The sequence below is a fragment of the Desmodus rotundus genome, chromosome 2 (genome assembly GCF_022682495.2).
Source record: "Desmodus rotundus isolate HL8 chromosome 2, HLdesRot8A.1, whole genome shotgun sequence".
NCBI classification, from domain to species: domain Eukaryota; kingdom Metazoa; phylum Chordata; class Mammalia; order Chiroptera; family Phyllostomidae; genus Desmodus; species Desmodus rotundus.
In genome coordinates this window covers 78,468,944-78,490,465 of record NC_071388.1, presented here as the reverse complement: position 1 = coordinate 78,490,465, position 21,522 = coordinate 78,468,944, and the positions used below count along the sequence as shown (strand labels likewise).

Sequence of the window (21,522 nt, the reverse complement as noted above, 5' to 3'; positions counted from 1 at the left end):
GGCTGCTCAGGGGAGTCTGCCATGAGTGGGGATTGGGAGGGCACAGATTTTTTTAAAAGTATATTTCATTGATCATGCTATTACAGTTGCCCCATTTTTCTCCTCTTTATCCCTCTCCACCCTGCACCCCTCCTCCCTCCAGAATTGCCCTCCCCCCCACTGCTTAACTCATGTCCATGGGTCATACCTATAAGTTCTTTGGCTTCTCCATTTCCTATACTATTCTTAACCTCCCTGTCTATTTTGTACCTTGGAAGGGCACAGATTGACAGTGCCCCCAGTGTGGCCTCCTGGCTAGTTGGTAAGCCTTAAGGTTCCAAGTTAAGTTAGAATAATCGAGGCTAGTCCTTGTTTTTGGAATACCTGAAGGTAGTTCCTCCCACTCCTTCATATGTCCCAGGGTTTCCAGTGTCCCTCCTCAGATGCCAGGGTAATTGATCTCCCCTCACCTCTACAAAATGAGTGTGTTCGTTCCAGTAGCTATAACCTCACCTCTTTCCCAATCGTACTCCATTCACACCCACTTTAGTCCAGAGGGTGAGGCACAAGAAGGACAGGCACATAGTTGCAGAACTTACAGAGATCCCTTATGCCCCCCACTTGGACCTGTAGGGGACTCAGTGAGCAGAATACTCAACCAGATGTTCACTAACCTTATGATCTAGGAGAGTGTCAATCCAACAAGAGAATGCAGGTGGCTGAGCTAGAATTAATTTTGAATCCTTAAGTCCCCTTTGGGCCAGGCTGCCCCCCAGGAGGATGTACCAACCCAGCTGGCCTCATGAGTTGCCATTAGGGAAAAGAATGGAACACCATGTCCAAGATTGATAAGGGCAGAATTCCAGATTTTCAAAGTACTCCTGCATAAACCTCCACCGCCTTCATCCAGACGTTACTAGAAAGCATCCGAGAGGTAATTATCCCCGAACATTACTAGAAAGTACCTGAGAGGTGATTATTCCTTTCTGGGGACAGCTGCATTCAGTGACCAAACTGCTCTACTAAGTTTTGCGGACCAGAAGGAGATGAGGGAGAGTCAGACATCTTTTTTGAAATTAAACTTTTAATTTTGAGATAATGGTAGTAGGTACACATACAGTTGTAAGAAATAATACAGATACGTGTTACGTGCCCTTTCCCCAATCTTCTCTGATGGTAACCGTTTGCAGAATTATAGCACACGGTCCCAGCAATATCCCATAGATACAGTCAAGGTGCCGAGCATTTCCATCGCCACAAGGGTCCCTGTGTTGCCCTTTATAGCCACACTTATTTTCCTCCCACCCCTCCGCCTCCTTAACCCCCAGAAACCACGAATCTGCTCCATTTCAATAATTTCGTCATTGCAAGGATATTATATAAGTAGAATCACAGAGTATGTATGGAAAACATCTAGTCTTTCACTGGATGTAATGTTAATTGTAGGGTTTTTGTAGGTGCTCTTTACCAAATGAGGAAAATTTCTGTTCCTGTTTTTCTGAGCATTTGTATGGTGCTGAATTTTGTGAAATGCTTGTTCTACATCGATTGATATGTTTGTGTGGCTTTTCTTCTGTAGTCTGTTAATATCATATATTAATTGATTCTTGAATATTGAACAAGCCTTTACAACCCTGGAAAAAGCCCACTTGGACATGGTGTATCATTTTTCATATTGCAGAATTCTACTTGCTAATATTTTGTTAGGGATTTTAGTGCCATATTAGGAGGGATATTGTTGTGTAGTTTTCTTTTGTGTGTGTGTGTGCTGTGTTTGGTTGTATATCAGAGTTACAATGTCTTCACAAAGTGAATTGTAAGTGTCCTTTTTTTTTATTTCTGGAAGAGATTATGTATAATTAGTGTTAATTCTTCTTTAAACATTTGGTAGAGTTCTCCAGTAAGACCCAGTTGGGCCTGGAGATTTTGTATTTAAAATATGGGAGTACTTAAAGTATGAATTACATTTCCTTAATATTTACAAGGATATTCAAATTATTGATTTCATATGAGTTTTGGTAATTTGTGTTTTCCAAGAAACTGGTCCGTTTCACCTAAATCATATTTATGTGTGTTGTTTCCTTATTTTCTTTAGATGTCTGCAAGGGTCTGTTTCATTCCTGACATTGGTAATCTGTGTCTTCTCTCTCTCTATTTCTTTGTCAGTCGCGCTAGTGGTTTGCCAATTATATTGATATTTGCAAAACCTAGCTCTTTGTTTTCACTTGTTATAGTCTTGTGACGGTGGAAGTCTAGTCTCTCCACTTGGCTTTTGTTGGTGTGAGTGTGGATGGAGCCACAGGTTTTAAAAAAATTTTGTTGTGCTGTTGGGCGGGAGTATAGCCTTTACTATCTAAATTTTTTGTTGTGTTAGGCTCCCCTTTCCTGGGCCTTTGGCTAGAGAGAACCAGCTTTCATTGGGCTCCTTGTCTGGGTCCATGAGACCAAAAGAAAACCCAGAGAATGTACCATCGAAAGAACGAAGCCAGCACCATTGGCTATGGTGGCACCATTTGCTTAGCTGGCCTGTGACCTTGGTAAGAGTGACTGCCATTTTACTCTTCTGAGCTTATGTCCCCAGGACTGGAAATTACTGCAAGGCAGGAACAGAACTATCCGCTCCCTACAGCCACAGGTGGAAGATAACATTGGAATAAGCTGCAGCCTCATGTTACAATGCCCCAGCTGCCCAGGGGCCACACAACAGCACCCCCCCACACACGTTTTTAACCCAATTATAATCCAATAAAAGCTCAAAGGCCCCACCCCTCACTGCTGATATATCTCTCCCCATGCCCCTCTCCTTTCTTGGAGAGGGAATAAAAACTTTATTCTCCACACTTTCTTCTCTTTGTGAATTCTTTCACAGCCTCGTCACCAACCACCCTAACAACCGTCATGTCACTCGTCAGGCCTCTAGATTCCTAGTTGGTGTGTCATCTTCCTCTTCTATGTTTGTTTATATCTATAAAGCCAGGCTTTTTAGTTGTACTAACAGAAGACGTAGGGAATATTATGTCAACTCCATGTTCTTGCAAGCAAAAATCCCCAGAAATCTTTCTTTAGTAGATTTTTTTTTTTTTTTTTTTTTTTTTTAGAGAGGGGAAGGGAGGAGAAGGGAGGGAGAAAGGGAGAGAAACAGTGATGTGTGAGAGAAAGAATGATCAGTTGCACATGTCCCCATGTGGGGACCGGCCTGCAACCCAGGCACTGCACTGAGGGGGAATCGAACCGGCAAACTTTAGCTTTGAGGGTCATGGCTCAACCAACTGAGCCATGCCGGGGCCAGGGCACCATTCAGTGTTTTAAAGTAACTTGTTAATCTGACAAGTCCATGTACCCAGGAACTTTTTTACACCTTTATTCCACTCTTGTAAGGTCTTAGCATTTCTGCTTTCCCTAAATGTCCTTGTCACCTCCCTCTCCCACCAGCCTCCACTCTGAAATAGGAATGGCAAAGAAGACATCCCAACATAGTTCAAGGTCAGAATGGAGAGAACAGAGTGGCTGCTGGGGAGGAGGCAAAGGGCAATGCTGACACTTGAGAACAGTTCTGGAAGCTGGTCTGAGGTTGTTGGGTCAGTAGCAGGAGATATTTTTTACCTCCGATCTCCAGGAGAAGTGCACACATGGCAGTTACATGTATGTATGGCAGTTACATATATGGCAGTTACACATATGTTTGAGTCTTTCAAACTGGTTGCCAGGTTGGAATAACCGATGACATCAGAGGCTTCTGACCTTCCTGATTGGAAGGATCAAACTCCGCGGTGCTCAGCAGTGAGGGCAGACAACAGCCTCTTCTCTCCAGCCCTGCGATTACCCAGATTTCCTACTGAGACGCTCCTTCTGAGCTCCCGCACTGTGGTGGCAGCTGCAAGGGCACCAGTGGTATTCAGGGAGAGACTGAAGTGTCGGGCTCGAGGTCAGCAGAGGCCACTGTCCCTTTGTTGAGCCCTCCCCGCACAGAGTGGGTAGGCTGGTGCCACATCTGAGACTCCATCAACCTGGCTAACACTGTTGGAGTTAGCCAGGGAGATCCCCAGAGGCTCTACTCCACCCAACTTACTTCTTTAATAGATTTTTGAGGAAGCTGTTCCAACGGTCAAATATCAGATGCCTGTCAATGGTAATGAACATGGATGTTTGATTATATACCTTGACTATCAGACCACTGTGATAAAATGTGCACTCTCATCAGATTATAAATGTTTTGGAAGACCAGTCTTTTGATTGATTTCAAGGGCCAACCCTTTCATGTGGGTTTCTTTGACTGTCAGTTTACTTGGTAAGCAGGGCCTTGAATTTTTGGAGGGCCTGTGGAGATGTGATAACATTGCAATCAGGACGATAGAGATTAAACTGTCGGACTAGCCACTGTGGCAGACATACCCCACGGTAGCCCCCCTTGACCTCCACCTCCTGGCTTTTAGGACATGCAGGAGCTAAGAGTAAACTCTAGGGGATAAGGGCAGCTAGCTGACATCCCAGAAGAAACTGGGGACTCAGCCCTACAGTTGCAAAGAAATTAATCCTGCCAGCAAACTGAGGGAGCTTGGAAGTAGATTCTTCCCCGATTAAGCCTCCAGGTGAGAATTATCAACATAAGAACCATCCAAATATGTAAGAATTTTTATGAATTTATTTGAGCCAAACTGATGACAATTGCTGAGAAGCAAAACCTCAACAAATTGAGAAAAAGCTCCAGAAAATTGCAGTTTTGCACTTTATTTTATACATTACAATCAAAGAGAAGGCATAAGAGGGTTACATGAAATCTACTGGTGATAGACTAGAGAGGTGGGAAAAAGCAAAGTGGGTAACCTGGGATTGGATAAAAGGTAACGTGATAGACACAAACTTCTTTTACACAGGTGGGTAAAGGATAGTTAACAGTCAACAATTAACACAGTAACAATAACAATGAGGGGATTTGTAGTCTCTGCTCTGGTGGTTGTGCCTACCGGGTTTGCGAAAAGAGAAGTTACCTTGACATTCCAAAGGTATGTTATCATAGATGCACAAAGACAACAGACAGGCTCACCTATGTTGAAGATTGACTTTTGTCAGGGAAGATTCCAGCCTAGGACAATGACTGCCCACCATGACCTGCTTTTAGTTAATCAGTCTTTTGTTTCAGACCTTCCTGTGTGGTTACTTCAGGTTTCTAAGTTTGTAAAGGGGTCATGCAGGCCACCCCTGAGCTTGTTGGGTTTTGAATGTAGCCCCTTTTTGTTCACAGAATGCATCGAGGACAACACCTGGACTGCAGCCTCCTGAGAGTCTGAGCAGAGGATCCACTTAAGCCATGCTTGGCCTTCCAGAAACTGTGCAATAATACATGTGTGGTATTTCAAGCTACTAAATTTATGGTAATCTATTACACAGATAGCAATAGATAACAAATATACCAACCAAGAGGACATCATCTATGTGGTGAGAGGCACTGACGCTAAATTCTGACGCATCCACGCCTGGCAAACTGCGTATAGGTTTACGTCCACATGGTGCAGTGCCGCAAACATATACTGGAGACCTCGGTGGTATGCTGAGTCTTATCAGTGTACTGGTAGCATCATCTGAAAATGAAGATAATTGTAATATCGACTTCATATGTTGGTGGTAAGAATCAAATATGATAACGTGGGTCAAGCTGTTTAGTACAGAACCTGGCACTTTTCAATGTCTGTGGGCAAATGAGTGTGGCTTTTGCCATCTTAGTATTTCAGTGAGGTCACATTTCTGTCAACATCTTTTAAGTTATAATGGCAACTGATTTGCAAATCTCAACCCCCACCCCCATCTAATTTCTTACAGAAACAAGTAACATTTCTTTTTTTCCACCATCCAACAACGAAAACAAAAAACTAACCAAAGCACCCCTGTAACCAACCCTAGGCTTCTCTCCGCAGGTAATAACCACCTGGTTAATAGCGACTTCAGCGAAGGATTCATTAAGACTTTTCGGCCAACAAAATAAGCACTGTCCTCAAGGAACAGGGTCTTGCATTTTGTAACTTGCTCCCTGGGGAAAGTGGAGAGAATGAAGTCCTGAGGCCTGGCCTGAACGCCCTCGGGGGGACGCGGGCATCCCGGGGCCGGAGAGTCTTCCACTGGGATCTTAAGCGAGTAGGAATCTTAAGCGAGCTCGGGGCGCGCCTTAATTTCACCCTAAGAATAGATTGAAATCATCCTGTTTCAGCCTACCAGTCTAAACGGCTGGGCACAACAGGGGCCTGGGTGCGGAGGGGCCCCCTCCCCGCCCCAGGCCCCCCGCGGGCGCGCTCGCCGCCGCCGAGTGCCACATCAGCGCGCGCACTGCACTTCCACGTTCCTTCCGAGGATGGAGGGAGCGCGCCCAGCGGGCGGGGGCGGGCCCGGCCTGCCTGAGTGGCGGGCCGACGGACCAATAGGCAGCAAGCGAGGAGCCGCAGCTACCAATGAGCAGGAGCTTCGGGTAACCGCGGCGGCCGAGATTCGAGCCCCGCGGGGGAACCAGATGAGGCACATCTGGACAGCTGCGCCGGGAAACTGTGCAGCCCACTCGCGCGGGCCAACGTCAGCTGAGCACGTACCTCACGTCTCTCCTTCTAGCCACTTACTATTTATTTATTCATTTTCCCAAAGAAGCAACCAAGGATCCAAGTTTAAAACTTTTCTTCCCCGCCTCATGCGAGACGGTGCCAGATCCCATCCAACACACAGTTTAATTTTCATGGGGCTCTGGGATCAAAAGAACAGAAACAGCAACAACAAAAGCCCAGCCGCTGTCTGACTTAAACAGGCAAAGTGGGAAAAATAAAGTGTTGAGTAAACAGATCGAGTTGGGTAAGTTTTGGATACGTGTTGAATATCGTATTTCTCCCGCTGTGATCTCTATGCTGAGTCTTTCTGCTGTTCTCATTAGTCTTCTCTTCATCAGGGAAAGAAAAATAATATCGCTTGCTGCCACAAACTGCACAGAGCCTTGGCTTCCTTTTCTTCTGCTTTGCTAAGATTTGAATTTAACTTTTTGTTCATCGGTATGCTATTTTAAAAGTTCCTGCGAACAGAAATTTAGCTGATACCCTGTTGTGAAGTCCTAAGTTCAAAGTTGAACCTACTGATAAATTAATTTTTTTCTATTTTCTTTCTGTGAAAACAGACTATACATTTGTAAAGCCGAAATCTTTATACATCCTCCTCTCTCTGACCGTTTTGATAGGAGATTGAAGAAAATTATCTGGCTTATTCAAAATTAACAAAACTTTTGCTTCTGTTAATAGGATTTTAATACTAGATTAATTAAAACCTCATATAGGTAATTACAGTTCACTTACATTTGAAAGCAATTGTAATCCAAATGTGTCTTTTCTATATCCTCCTATCTATAGTGGGAGGCCCAAATTTCTTTCTGATTGTTAAAAAACATCTTAAATGTGGCAGTCAACTGTGCATATCAATAAGATTATACTGTAACTGTGTATTAATCCCATAGTTCTACCAAAATAATATTTAGAGCGATGCTCAGATGTGTATGCTTGCAGATGGTTCTGGTATATATATCGGGATGGAGATGATGGCAGATACTGAGCTAGCTGAATGGCGTGAGGCCTATTTCATTTGAAACATCAATAATTATCTCTGTTTAAGCAATATTTTGGATTTGAGAATTTATCATGTATTTTTTTACTATCCTGGCATATCTGGTCAGAACTGATCTTTAATTTCCGGCTTAGAAAGCAATAGGTGGGAAATGGTGCCATAATTGCAAGTAGCAGAATGTATTTACGGTTCAGAAAGGCAATGCATACAATAGGTGGAACAGTTGAAGTGTTTTTCAGGGGTGTAGGTTAGAAGGAACTGCAGAGAAACGATATAAAGAGCCAGCTGACCCTGTTCAATTCACAACCAAATAGTTTGACATTGGGCAATTTACTAAGCCCATTTTTGCCTCAGTTTCTGCCTCAGCCTCCACAATGTGGAGATAATAGCACCTACCTCACGGTGCTATTAACTGAGTTAACATATGTTAAACACTTAGAAGAGTTCTGGCATGGAGTAAGTCTTTGCTCTTGTACTCACTCCTCATTGCCTTCCTTCCCAGCTCCCCTGTTGCACATCAGTTTTCCCAGCCACCATTCTGATCCCTGCACTAGCAACTAATAGTGCTGACTAGTTGCTAAAAGGCTGTAAAGGAGAGAGTCTAGAGAGGGGAGTGAATTTATCAAGTGCCTTAGAAAGATCGAGAAGGTTCTGGGAATGCAGAGGATGGAAAGACAACTTCTTATTGTAGAATGGCTTTGTGGGAAGGTTAGCATTTCTGGGAAACAATTTTGCCCAATAGTTTCAATTGACAGGAAAGGGATGATAGAACAAGAGCAGGTGGCAGGCATTTTAGGAGGAAGAGGCTGGAAAGTGTGGATCTACGTGGAACTGAATTGTAATGCAGGACAATCTGTGAGGAGTTAGTGAGCAGAAAGGTTGGAAAGGTGGGAGTGGTGGGAGGATGGTGTAGAGAGCCTGATAGGGACGGAGAGATTTGAGAGGTAGGTTGGTGGAGGATGGCAAGCTAAGCTGGCAACAGTTACATAGTGGGAGTGTTTCTGGAAGTATCCATCTCTGGAGTCTGGTCTCCACCTTGTGCCCAGCATACCTTCCCTATCTTCTCTGTTGCTTCTGTGACCTGTCTTCAGGGTCTGCAGCCTCTGTGGGCAGGATGGAACAGTGAGTCTGGACCCCACTTTTGGACTCATTCTGTGGTGGCTGTCTTGGAGCTCTGCTGAAGAGTCTGGCATTCTGGGCTATTACCCAGGCTACTTTTCAGAAAACAGGCCACGCCCTACAGTCATTGACAAGGGTGATCGTTGCACGTCCGCACTGCCCACTCCACCATGTGTGCAGAATAGCTCTTTCTTATCCTGCTGAGAGAATTGTCTGTTCACATATTATCACTTTATAATTTACAGTTATTGAAGTACATAAGACTTGTAATATGCACCTCAGTGGAGAGTCAGTTTGGAGATCTCTTGTTTTCTCTTCCTCTGGACATTGAGCTATGTCAGACAGAACCTGGGTCTGGCCCTGGTGCTGCTGCTGACCCCCCCGTGTAACCTCAGGCATGACACAGAGCCATTATGGTTCTCACTGTGCCATCATCTGTAAAATGGTCTCCAAAGTCCCTTCTTCCTTGGATGATCTTTTTTCTTCTCCCCCACCATCCATGGACAGACTGCTACTAGTAGATGGCTATTGGATGCATCTGTGGCTAACATTTTCTGACCGCTTAATACATAGCAGACATTGTTCCAAATGCTTTACATGGCCCTGACCTATGTTGCTCAGTTGGTTAGGCATCGTCCCACAAAGTGGAAGGTTGCTAGTTTGATTCCCAGTCACGCACATACCTGAGGTGTGGATTTGATCCCCGGTTGGGGTACATAGGAGAGACAACCCATTGATGTTTCTTTCTCATGCCAATGTTTCTCTCCCTTTCTTTCTCCCTCCCTGCCCACCCAAAATAAACAAAATCTTAAAACAATAAAAAGATAAATGCTTTACATGTCTTAGCTTATGTAAGGCTCTCAGCAACCCTGTCAGGGTTGGTACTTACTAGCTAAGACAGAGGCACAGGCACATTAAGAAACTTGCCCGAAGTCACACAGTGAACAAATAGCAGATGCAGACTCAGACAGTGTAACACAAGAAGCCAAGCCTTACCCGCTAGTCTGTACCGCCCTACGTTTAACACAGTTGGGCTGCACTTCTTAGTGGTGGTGGTAGTCAGAGTCCATGGAAGAAGGATCACTGAAGGGGCAGGGAACATTTGGAGAATCAAGTTGGTAGAATTTCCCGGGATGTGCTGCACCTGGAGACACGAGACACTTTATCTGTTTATTACATGGAGCTCATGGCAGGCAAGCTCTCTGTCTTCATCTCGTTTCAACAGAACCGCCATAGACCTGCACTTAAAAGGACACATTGAATAAATGTCAGTTGGATAGTTGTCTTTGAAAAACTGAAACAGAGAGTATGAAAGTCAAAAGTAATGGTTTCCCCTTTATTTACCTGTTTTCTTCCCATTCTACTACTCTCTCCAGAGGTAACTTTTGTTAACAGTTTGATCAGTATCCTTCCCATTCTTCTCGAAGAGTCTACTCACAGGTCTAGAGCTAAACATAAATATAATTTAAAAATATAAATGAGACCACAGTGTTTTTATTTAAAAAATTGGGAATATAAAATGTTCTAAGGCTTATGGGAAAATGGGGCAATTGCAGGTATATATTCTGCCCTTATTTCTCAGGCATTCTGGCTTCTTGTCTGATTTTTGGAGATGCTGTGGTTTTGAGGTGAAAACTTCATGGTGAAGGTCAATGTTGAGCAATCTGAGGTGTTCTATTATCAATCAAAATAATCAAAATCCGGCCTGGACTTCACATCACTTTGGGAATTCACTATATACATTTTTAATGTATTGATTCAACTTAAAATATCATTTGAAAAATATTTTAATTTGCTTTTTATCTCATTATCTTAAAGTAGTCGCTCTTTTTACTATAACACACTGACTAAGCATGTAGACATGGGAGTCAGACAGTGAGGGTTTCAATCCCAGATCTGCTTCCTACTAGTGTATCTTGAGCTGGTCACTTTTTCTAAGAGGCCATTTTTTGTCCACAAAAACCCCGCATCAGTTTACATTCCCTTCAGCAATGCCCAAGGGTTCCAATTTTTCCACATCCTTACCAGCACTTCTTCTTCTTCTTCTTCTTTTTTTAAATAATGGGCATTAAATGAAAAAATCAATTTAAATCATTTAGCACAGTGTCTGAATTTTAGTAAAGCCTATACTTGTAAGCAACTCATTTTTATATTGTGGTGAAGCATGACATAAAATATGCCATTGTAACCATTTCTAATTGTATAGTTCAGTGGTATTAAGTACATTCACACTGTTGTGTGACCCTCACCACTATCCACCTTCAGAACTTTTTCAGCAATTGAAACTCCATGCCCATGAATAATAACCCTCCACTACCCTGCTGTTAGCCTCTGATAACCACCATTCTCCTTTCTGTCTCTTTGAATGTCACTACTCTGGGTGCCTCATGTGACTGGAGTTTATATAGTATTTGCCCTTTTATAGCTTATTTCACTTAGCTTAAGGTTTTCAAGGTTCATCTGTATTGTATCATGTGCCAGAATTTCATTAGTCATGCGTTGCTTAATGATGGGGATACACTGAGAAATGCATCCTTAGGCAATTTCATCCTCGTTCAAGCATCACAGTGCACGTACACAAATCTGGAAGGTAGGCTACTCTACACCCAGGCTATGTGGTGTAGCCTATTTATTGCTCCTAGGCTACAAATCTGTACGGCATGTTACTGTACTGAATACTGTAGGCAACTGAAACACAATGATAAGTATTTGTGTATCTAAACATAGACAAGGTACAGTAGAAATGTGATGCAAAAGATAAGTGTGTGTGTTGTGAGCATGCGTATGGGGTGCTGTGGGTAGGAGGGAGACTCTTGAGGGAGGCTCCTTCTGAGGGGACCTCAGGAGGAGGGAGGGAGGATGTGAGAGAGGGAAGGAAGAGAAGGGGAGAGAAAGGGAGAGTAAAGATGAGAAGAGAACCAGAAAGGTAAAGCTTGAGACAAGAAATAATAAAAGGGAAAGGGGGAGGAGAGTGGGTGAGAGAAGGAGGGAGAGAGAACAAGCCTGGGAGGAAAGAGAATAAAGAGAAACTGAGGAAAGAAGTGAGTTTGTGTGCACAGTGTGCAGCTGTGCACGTTTGTGCGGGGACGGGGGGAGGGCGGGGGGGGGGGGCCCTGCTCCTCAGCCCTCTCCTCTTGCTCCCTCCCAACTCTAAGCCCCAGCCAGGGGTTGGGCACAGGACGGACAGAAAACATGCTGAGTCTCCTCATCTATTAAACACCCAGAGCTAGCAGTAAGTTCAACAGCTTAGTCAGATACAACCTTTTCTTTCAACGTCACCAATAAACTTTTTGCTTATAATCCATTTTAATCTTATGAGACCACTGTCATATATGTGGTTTCTTGTTGATGGAAACATCCTTATGTGGTGCTTGACTGTAATTTAAGGCCAAATGATATTCATATATTATTTGAATATATGTTATATACCACATTTTGTTTGTCCACTCATCAGCCGACGGACATTTGGGTCGTTTTCATCTGTGATGATTAATTTGTTATGTCAGTTTGGCTAAGCCACAGCACCCAGATACTTGGTCAAATATTCTAAATATTTCTGTGACAGTATTTTTTTTTAGATGAGATTAACATTTACATTACTAGACTTTGAGTAAAGCAAGTTACTCTCTGTAATGTGGGTGGGCCTCATCCAATTATTTGAAGGCCATAATAGAAAAAGACTGATCTCCCTCAAAGAAGGGGGAATTCTGTCAGCAGACTTGAACTGTGGCACTAGCTCTTCCTGGGTTTCCACCAGCTGGCTTACCCTGAAGATTCTGGACTTGCCAGCCTCTACAGTCACGTGAGCCAATTTGTAAAATCAATATCTTTCTCCCCTCCCCTCCCCTCCCCTCCCTGCCCCTCCCCTCCCCTCCCCTCCCCTCCTCTCCCCTCTTTTCTCTCTCTCTCCCTCCCTCCCACCATATATACGTATCTCTTGTGGTTCTCTGGAGAACCCAGACTGATGCACTGTCTTTTTGGCGATTGTGAATAATGCTGCTATGAACATTGATGTACAAATGTCTGTTGGTATTCCTGCTTTCAGTTCCTTTGGGTATGTATGCAGAAGTGGAGTTCAGGATCACAAAGTAATTCTAGTTTTCATTTTTTGAGGAACTGCCACAAGAGCCGCACCAGTTTACATTCCCTTCAGCAATACACAAGGGTTCCAGTTTCTCTATATCCTCACCAATATTTATTCTGTTTCAAAAAAACCCCAGCTATCCTTATGGATGTGAAGTGATATCTCATTGTGGTTTTGATTTGCATTTCCTTAATGGTCAGTGATGCTGAGCATCTATTTGAGTGCTTATTAGCCATTTGCGTATCTTCTTTGGAGAAAGGTCTGTTCAAACTCTTTGCTCATTCTTCAGGCAGGTTGTTTATTTTTGTTTTTGTTGTGACGTGGATCCCTGCCTGCAGGATCCTGTGTTGTGGTGGCAATAGACAAATACACATGGACTACTGAGTCCTGTGGAAGAAAAGGGACGGGTGCAGCCACTCTCAAGAGGAGAGCGCCCCCCGCCCCCCCCGCCCAACCCTTGCCTTGACAGGCTTTTATTGCTTTTCTGGGCACATTACATTGAGGATGATCCTCATTTACTATGCACAGGTTTGCTTTAGGTGGTTACAGAAAACAAAGGAGAGGGTGTTGCTAATTACATAAAAGAGGAAGGATATTTGCAAATGTAAAGGGAAAAGTGGTTAAGCTGGTTACACTAGTCCTGGGAAGATTTAGCATACGTTTTAGGAAGTTACTTTAAAGATAATGCAGTAAACATTTGCTGCCTCAATTCAGGATGAGGGAGTTTTAGCAAGAGCAAGTCTCATAGCAGCCTATGTACAATGCAGGCCTGATTCCCCACCGGAGAACCTATCCATGGGCGTGGATCCTGCCCGCCAACCTCACTCCCCACTGGCTTTTCCAAGCGGGGCCTGGGCCACATTTCCCATGCTTGGAACGGTTCCCCATAGTTATGAGTTGTAGAAGTTATTTATATGTTTTCAATATTAACTACTTACTAGGTATATGATTTGCATATATTTTCTTCTGTTGCCTGGGTTGCCTTTTCTGTCTCTTGTTTGCATTCCTTAATGCTCAAAAATTGTTTATTTTGATGTAGTCTAATTTATTTCTGCTTTTGTTGCCTGTGTTTTTGGTGTTACAGATCCAAGAAATCTTTGCCAAATCAAATATCATGAGGATTTCCTTCTAAAAGTTTTATGGTGTCAGTTCTGATGTTCAGATTTCTTATCTATTTTGAGTGAATTTTTGTATATGACAGAGATAAGGGTCCAGCTTTATTCTTTTTTTTTAAATAAAGATTTTATTTATTTATTTTTAGAGAGAGGGAAAGGGAAGAAAAAGAGAGGGAGAAAAACATCAGTGTGTGGTTCCTCCCCACGCGCCCCCTACTGGGGACCTGGCCCACAACCCAGGCACCTGCCCTGACTGGGAATTGAATCAGCGACCCTTTGGTTCAGAGGCTGGCGCTCAATCCACTGAGCCACACCAGCCAGGGCATATTCTTTTACATGTGGATATCTAAGCAATTCACGTACCAATCATTAAAATGTTCATCTATAAATAAATGTTGTTAACACAGATATAGCTATAGTGTAAAAATATTGATTTATGCTTGACTTATTTTTTAAATTATGCCTAAAGTGCTAATTTTTTCCTCATATAATTACTCAGAGTTTCTACTCTTTGTGACTTTTAATGTTTCCAAGGAAGAAAGATTATTTTTCTGTTGAAAGGGCATTGATTGCTGATAGATTTCCTTCTTTCCTTCCTTCCCTTCTCCTTCCCTTTTCCCTTTCCCTTACTTTGTCCCTCCCTCCCTTCCTTCCTTCCTGACCCTCTTTATCTTTCTTTGGAGAAAGTAGTAATTTATGTTTGTTAAAAAAATTGAAACAGTGGATAGAGTCAAACCTGATGGTTTCCCCTTTATTTACCTGCTTTCTTCATCCCAATACTTTCCCTAGAGGTAGGCTTTGTTAATAGTTTGGCCTGTATCCTTCCAGATCTTCTCCAACAATTCACTCACAGGTATACATCTAAACATAAATATAATTTTAAAATATAAATAAGACCACATTACATTCACTGTTCTTCCTTTACTTTTTTAAACTCAAGAGTATGTATGTACAAGTATTTGTATATATACACAAACACACACATATATACATGTAGAATATATATATTGCAACTTGTCAATGAAAACATGTAGCTCTTTGTGAGCATATTTTGTCATGGAGAATAGACAGTGGAGCTCAAATGGAAGAATGTTACTTCTATGTAGAAGACCAAGTCACTTAAAGTAACAGTGGCATTGGGCTCAGTTTGTCAAACCAGGCTCGTTTGCACTGTTCCCTCTTTCTGGACTGTTGGTTTCTCCCTGTGAGTCATCTGACTGTTTCTATTTTTCTCTGGCTTGCAGCTCTCCCACCAAGGACTCTGTCACTCAGCTGCGTCTGTAAAACCTTGAACGGCAAGTCCTTTTTCATGTACTAGTCACCACTTTGACCAGCCTGAGCTGCTTTGGTGCCATTAACTCTCCTAAAGTGGAAAAAGGTCCAGAGGCAAATGCTTTCTTTCTTCTTTGCTGTCTAGAGCAAAGATTGTATCCTCTTGGCTTTTTTCAAAAATTGAATTTATTGGGGTAACATTGGTTCACAAAATCAGACAGGTTTCAAATGTACAACTGCACAAAACATCATCTGCACTCTGTGCACCCATCACCCTAAGCAAAGTCTCTTTCCTTCCCCATTTTCCTTCTTTTGCCCACCTCTATCTACCCTCACCCCCTTCCCCTGACTATCACTACACTGTTGTCTCTCTTTATACATATACATTTTTTAAAAGATTTTACTTATTTATTTTTAGAGAGAGTGGAAAAGAGGAAGAAAGAGAGGAAGAGAAACATCAATGTGTGGTTGCTTCTTGTGAGCCCCCTACCAGGGACCTGGCTTGCAACCCAGGCATGTGCCCTGACTGGGAATCGAACCAGTGACCCTTTGGTTCACAGGTCAGCACTCAATCCACTGAGCCACAGCCAGGGTGGATCCAACTTCTTTGGGACTCTCTGAGCCTGGACTTGTATATCTATTTCCTTCACCAAATTAAGGAAGTTTTCTTTCACAAATTTTTCAAATAACTCTTCAATTTCTTGCTCTTCCTCCTCTCCTTCTAGTACCCCTATGATTTAGAGTACAAATGTGGTACATTTGGAGATGTCCCAGAGGATCCTTAGCCTATCATAAATTTTTAAAAAATCTTTTTTCTTCTTGCTGTTTTGATTTAATGCTTTTTTCTACCTTATGTTCCAAATCATTGATTTGGTTCTCAGCTTCATTCCGTTCACTATTGGTTCCCTGTAGATTTTTCTTTATTTCACTTAATGCAACCCTCATTTCTGCCTGGGTGTTTTTTTAAGCTGTTTTAGTACTCAATGAGTTCCTTGAGCATCCTAACAACCAGTGTTTTGAACTCTCCATCTGATAGGCTGTTTATCTCCATTTCATTGGATCTTTTTCTGGAGTTTCGTTCTGTTCTTCCATTTGGGCCATATTTCTTTGTCTCCTCAATTTGGCAACCTCTTTGAGTTTGTTTCTGTGTATTAGGTGATCGCCAGGGTGGGGCAACCCATTTTGCCACTTTGTGGCTCTGTGTGGGGGAGGGCTGGGAGAGGGGACAATGCCACTGTCTGTCCTCTGGAGATTTGCCCAAGACGAAGCTGTCTCCAGGCACTTGCCCTGTTGCCAGTCACTTCACTTTCTCCCCATATGCGACTTGTGCCCCTCCAGCTGTTGCTCTGGTGCTGAGTCCCAGACGGGGTGCATCTGTATAAGTCCTGAGATCTTTGCAGGCCCTTTAAGAGGAGTCTCCTGATAATCCTACTTCTCCTGAGAAGGCAGTTTCTTCTGCCTTCCCACCCCCTCCTTATTTTTATAGCCAACATTTATGGGGACTTATCTTCTGAGCACTAGAACCCTGGGCTGGGTGGTCTGATCTGGGGCTGGAATCCCTCCCAATTTTTAACCACCACACATGAATGTGGGACAGCCCGTTTTCATCACCTCTCTGCACCACTCTGCTTCTCTGTGCCTCCTTGTGCTGTCCAGCTCTCCATGCCTTTCCGCACCTCTCTGCATCTCTGCCCTCTGACCCATCTGGATAGATATAGCTTCTTTAAATCCTTGGTTGTCGGACTTCCATACAGCTCAATTATCTGACAAATCTGGGTGATATTTGTTTTGTAGTCTAGTTGTAATTTTTACTGTAATTGTGCAAAGAGGTGAAGCATGTTTACTTATGCCTCTATCTCCCCCTTTTTATGGCCAAGTAATATTCCACTGTGTAAATGTATCACAGCTCTTTTAAAAAAAGATTTTATTTACTTATTTTTAGAAAGAGGGGAAAGGAGGGAAATAGAGAGGGAGAGAAACATTGATATGTGACAAGAACATCAATGGTTGCCTCTTGCACATCCCCAACTGAAGACCTGGCCCACAACACAGGCATATGCCCTGACCTGGAATCGAACCCATGACCTTTTGGTTTGCAGGATGATGCCCAACCCACTGAGCCACACCAGTCAGAGCTACCACAGTTTTTTTTATCCACTCATTTACTGATGGGCACTTGGGCTATTTCCAGATTCTGGCTATTGTAAATAATGCTGTGATGAACATAGAGATGCATATATTCTTTCAAATTAGGGTTTCAGGTTTCTTTGGATATATTCCCAAAGTGCTTGCTGGGTCAGAAGGCAGTTTCATTTTTAATTTTTTAAGGAAACTCCATATGTTTTCCACAGTGGCTAAACCAGTCCACATTCCCCGCAGTAGTGCATCAGGGCTCCCTTTTCTCCACATCCTCACCAGCACTTGTTTGTTGATTTAGTGATGATAGCCATTCTGGCAGGTGTGAGGTGATATCTCATTGTTGTGTTAATTTGCATTCTCTGACAATCAGTGACATTGACCATTTTTTCATATGTCTATTGGTCATGTGTATGTCGTCTTCAGAGAAGTGTCTATTCAGGTCATTTGTGTGGCTTTGTTTTTTTTCCCCTTATAAAAAGTGACCAGCACTTTCCATGGCAAGGAAGTAAGTAGGATGTCCTCACCTTTCTCCATGGTGTTTGAAATTCTATAGCTTCTAAAAATATATATATGTCACTTTGCAAATTCCCTTTAATAGATGAGAATATTGATTTTTAGAAAAGTAGTATTAACTTCCTAAGGAAATTGATGTTCAGAAAGGTAAATTTTGCTATGTATCTAATAAGTGAGTAATATGAAAATTTATCTGATTTTAGTGTTCCTTTCATTAAATATTCCTGCTGCCTCTGAAAGATAGCATACTTCCTTTGCGAATTCTGTAGTCTAGTACCATGGTACATAACTACAGCTGTGCAGCTGAATCACCCGGGAGCTATTAAAAAAATATGCCCGCTCTTTTCCCACCCCTGGAGATTTTTTAGTAGGTGTGGAATGGGGCCAGGAATCGGTGAAAAGCCCCCCTGTTTGATCTGATGCTTGGCCCGGGTGGAGAACCACTAGGCTAATGGGAGGAGTTTCCCAGCCAAAGGTAACGACCCTTGTCGTTATGCTGGTGTCCTTTATTCCCAATGTTCAGAGCTGGCCCAAACAGTCACAGCTGGAGGAAAGTTCTTCATAGGTCACAATTAAACAAACAAACACGTGTGGTGATGGATGTTAATTAACTGGACTTACTGTGGTAATCATTTCGCAATGTATAGATATACTGAATCATTATATTGTGCTCCTGAAACTAATATAATGTTATATGTCAATTCTATATGAATAAAAAAAAACAGCAACAAATAAATTGTATGGGAACCTTTTCTTCCTGAGGATGTTTACAGAAGTTCCCCTTTCATCTTGCGGCCTAATTCTCATGAAAATATTTATTTAACTAAACTGAAAGATGAACTGTTTCTCACCATATTAAAACTGCACTTATTTTAGAGCCAAAGTTCCCTCAGTGCTGTGGTTATTTCCTGGAAGTAACTTAGATGTTTAGGAGGTAACTGCAGCCCCCTCTAATGATATAATTAGTCCATTTTATGATCCGAGTCAACCACTCGGGAGGTGGGGGGCGGGGGGCTAAATAGATGCAGTTCCTTGTGCAGAGAGATGGTACCTATCTCCTTCTCTAGCCCAAACTCTACCACCAGTTACATTTTCAGTAAAAAGTATATTTAATTTATCATAAATTTAATAGAAGAAAAAATGTTTCTGAATTTCAGGTAGTAAATAGTTTTTAAAACAATAGTATACTTGTTCCTAAAAGATTCTTCTAAAGTTAGACTAGATTAAAATATCAAAATATTGAAATTATTAAATACTCTCAAAAAATTTAAAAGACATCTTTCAGTTCCAAGCAAGATGGTGGTATAGATAAATGCAGTACTCGCTTCCTACCACAACCACATGAAAATTACAAATAAACTACAGAACAAGCATCATTCAGAACTACCTGAAATGGAGCTGAATGGAAGTCCTACCACTAGGAAATTAAAGAGAAGCCACATGAAGACTGGTAGGAAGGGCAGAGTTGCAGAACAGGCCTGTCTCACACCCACATGTGGTGAATAAAAATTGGGGGGTATCTCAGTTGCAGAGGTTCCCCCTGAGGAGCGAGGGGACCCAGCCCCACACCAGGCCCCCCCAACCCAGTGTTCCAGTGCTAGGAAGAGAAGGCCCCATAACTTCTGGCTGTAAAAACCAGCAGGGATTGAGGATGAAGGAAAGGAAGGACTGCTTGGTTCCCAGGCAGTTTCTCTTAAAGGGCCCATGCACAGACTTACTCTCACTCACTCCCTCTGACCTCCTGCACCTTGAAAAGCAACAGAAACATACAGGGAGGAACTGAATTGTCTGGCATCAGGGCAAGAGCAGGAGGGACAGCTTCCTCCCAGACAGAAGTGATGGCAGAGGCCATTGTTCCTTTGATGAGTTCTCCCTGCACAAAGCTGGCAGGCGGTGTCATATTCTAGATTCCATCAACCTGGCTCATGCTGTTTGCCTTGTCCTGGTGATTCCCTGAGGCTCTGCACCACCCAACCTTAAGGCCCACCCAAGCTGTTTCCAGTGGCTTTTCCATTCTACTGGCCTGTCTTGGCTCACACTTCAGATTTTCCTAAAATTTCTCAAACAAGCAGCATCTGGCCTCAGCATTTCCTGTACCTCGTGCTATGTGGCCCCAGGCCCAGCACTAGCAACAGCTGGCCTTGGTTCACAGCTTGGCCTCACCTGGGCACCTCCAAGCCCAGCAAAAAAAAAGCAGGCAACTGCAGACCACCATGTAGCTCATGCTGGGAGACCCCAGGCAGAACACGGGTGGTGGCTGATCTTGGCCTGCACCTTCCAGGAGGCCCCAGAGCCAGTGCATCCAATGGACAACTTCAGACTGTGTTGAAGCATTACCACCCAACCACCTCCACAAGAAACACACTCAAGGGGTGGACTGTTGAAGTAAGTCCTGCTCTGTGAGATGGGCCTGTGTGTAGCTGATCCTCCACAGTGGTCGGAAGTCGGTGGTCAGTGGTTTGGTTGGTGGTGGCAGCCAGTCCTTGCAGCTGATCACCCTGGAGGTAAATCCCTCCCATTGATGTACCAACAGCTATCAACACTCAACTACAAGAGAAGGGTGTACACAGCCCAAAGGGGAGATTATGAACCTCGATTTCCCAGCTTGGGTGATTGGGGAGGCTGTGCCATGAAACCCTACAGAACTCTTACTATGTTAGACCACTCTGGGAAGCTTGGAAGACATAGAAGCTCTGCCTAATACATAGCAACAAACACAGGGAGGCAGCCAAAATGAGGAGCCAAAGAAACATGGTCCTAAGGAAAGAACAGAACAAAACAGCAGAAAAGAACTAAACAAAATGGAGACAAGCAGTCTACTAGGTGCAGAGATCAAAACACTGGTTATAAGGATGCTCAATGAACTTAGTGAGAACATCAACAGCATAAAAAGGACCAGTCAGAAATGAAGGATACACTAACTGAAATAAAGAATAATTTATAGGGAATCAAAAATAAAGTAGATGAAGCTGAGAATCAAATCAATAATTTGGAATATAAGGAAGCAAAAAGCACCAAATCAGAACAGCAAGAAGAAAAAAGAATCCCAAGAAATGAGGATAGGGTAAGCAGCCTCTGGGCCAAATTCAAGATTTGCATCATGGGGGTGTCAGAAGGGGAAGAGGGGCAGCAAGAAGTTGGAAGTCTATTTGAAAAAATAATGACAGGAAACTTCCCTAACTGGTTGAAGGAAATAGACATACAAGTCCAGGAAGTGCAGAGTTCCAAACAAGGTAAACCCACAGAGCTCCGCACACAGACACATCATAATTAAAATGCAAAAGATTAAAGACCAGGAGAAATTGTAAAAGCAGCAAGAGAAAAGCAATTAGTTAACTACAAGGAAGCTCCCATAAGACTGTTAACCAACTTCTCAACAGAGACCTTGCAGGCCAGAAGGGATTAGCAAGAAACATTCAAAGTGATGAAAGGCAAGGACCCTACAACCTAGATTACCCTATCCAGCCAATCTACCATTTAGAATTGAAGGACATATAAAGAGCCTCCCAGACAAGAAAAAAGTAAAGAAATTTATCAACACCCAGCCAGTATTATATGCAATGTTAAAGGGTGAAGGAGAAGAAGAAGAAAGAAGAAGAAGAAGAAAGAGGAGGAGGAGAAGAAGAAGAAGACTAAGAAAGATAAAAAATATGAACAATACCCTGGCTGGGTGACTCGGTTGGAGCATTGTCCTGTTCACCAAAAAGTTGTGGGTTC

General features: G+C 43.0%; 1 protein-coding gene across 2 annotated transcripts in view; it reads left to right on the top strand.

Annotated features, from left to right (window-relative positions):
- The first annotated feature begins 6,488 nt into the window (after positions 1–6,488).
- TMEM45A (transmembrane protein 45A) overlaps positions 6,489–21,522 on the top strand; it is an 82,467-nt gene continuing 67,433 nt past the window's right edge. For both annotated transcript variants that reach the window (XM_045193564.2, XM_045193563.2), the window contains exon 1: positions 6,489–6,807. The gene's annotated coding sequence lies outside the window, so the exon portion shown is untranslated. The remainder of the gene's footprint in view (positions 6,808–21,522) is intronic.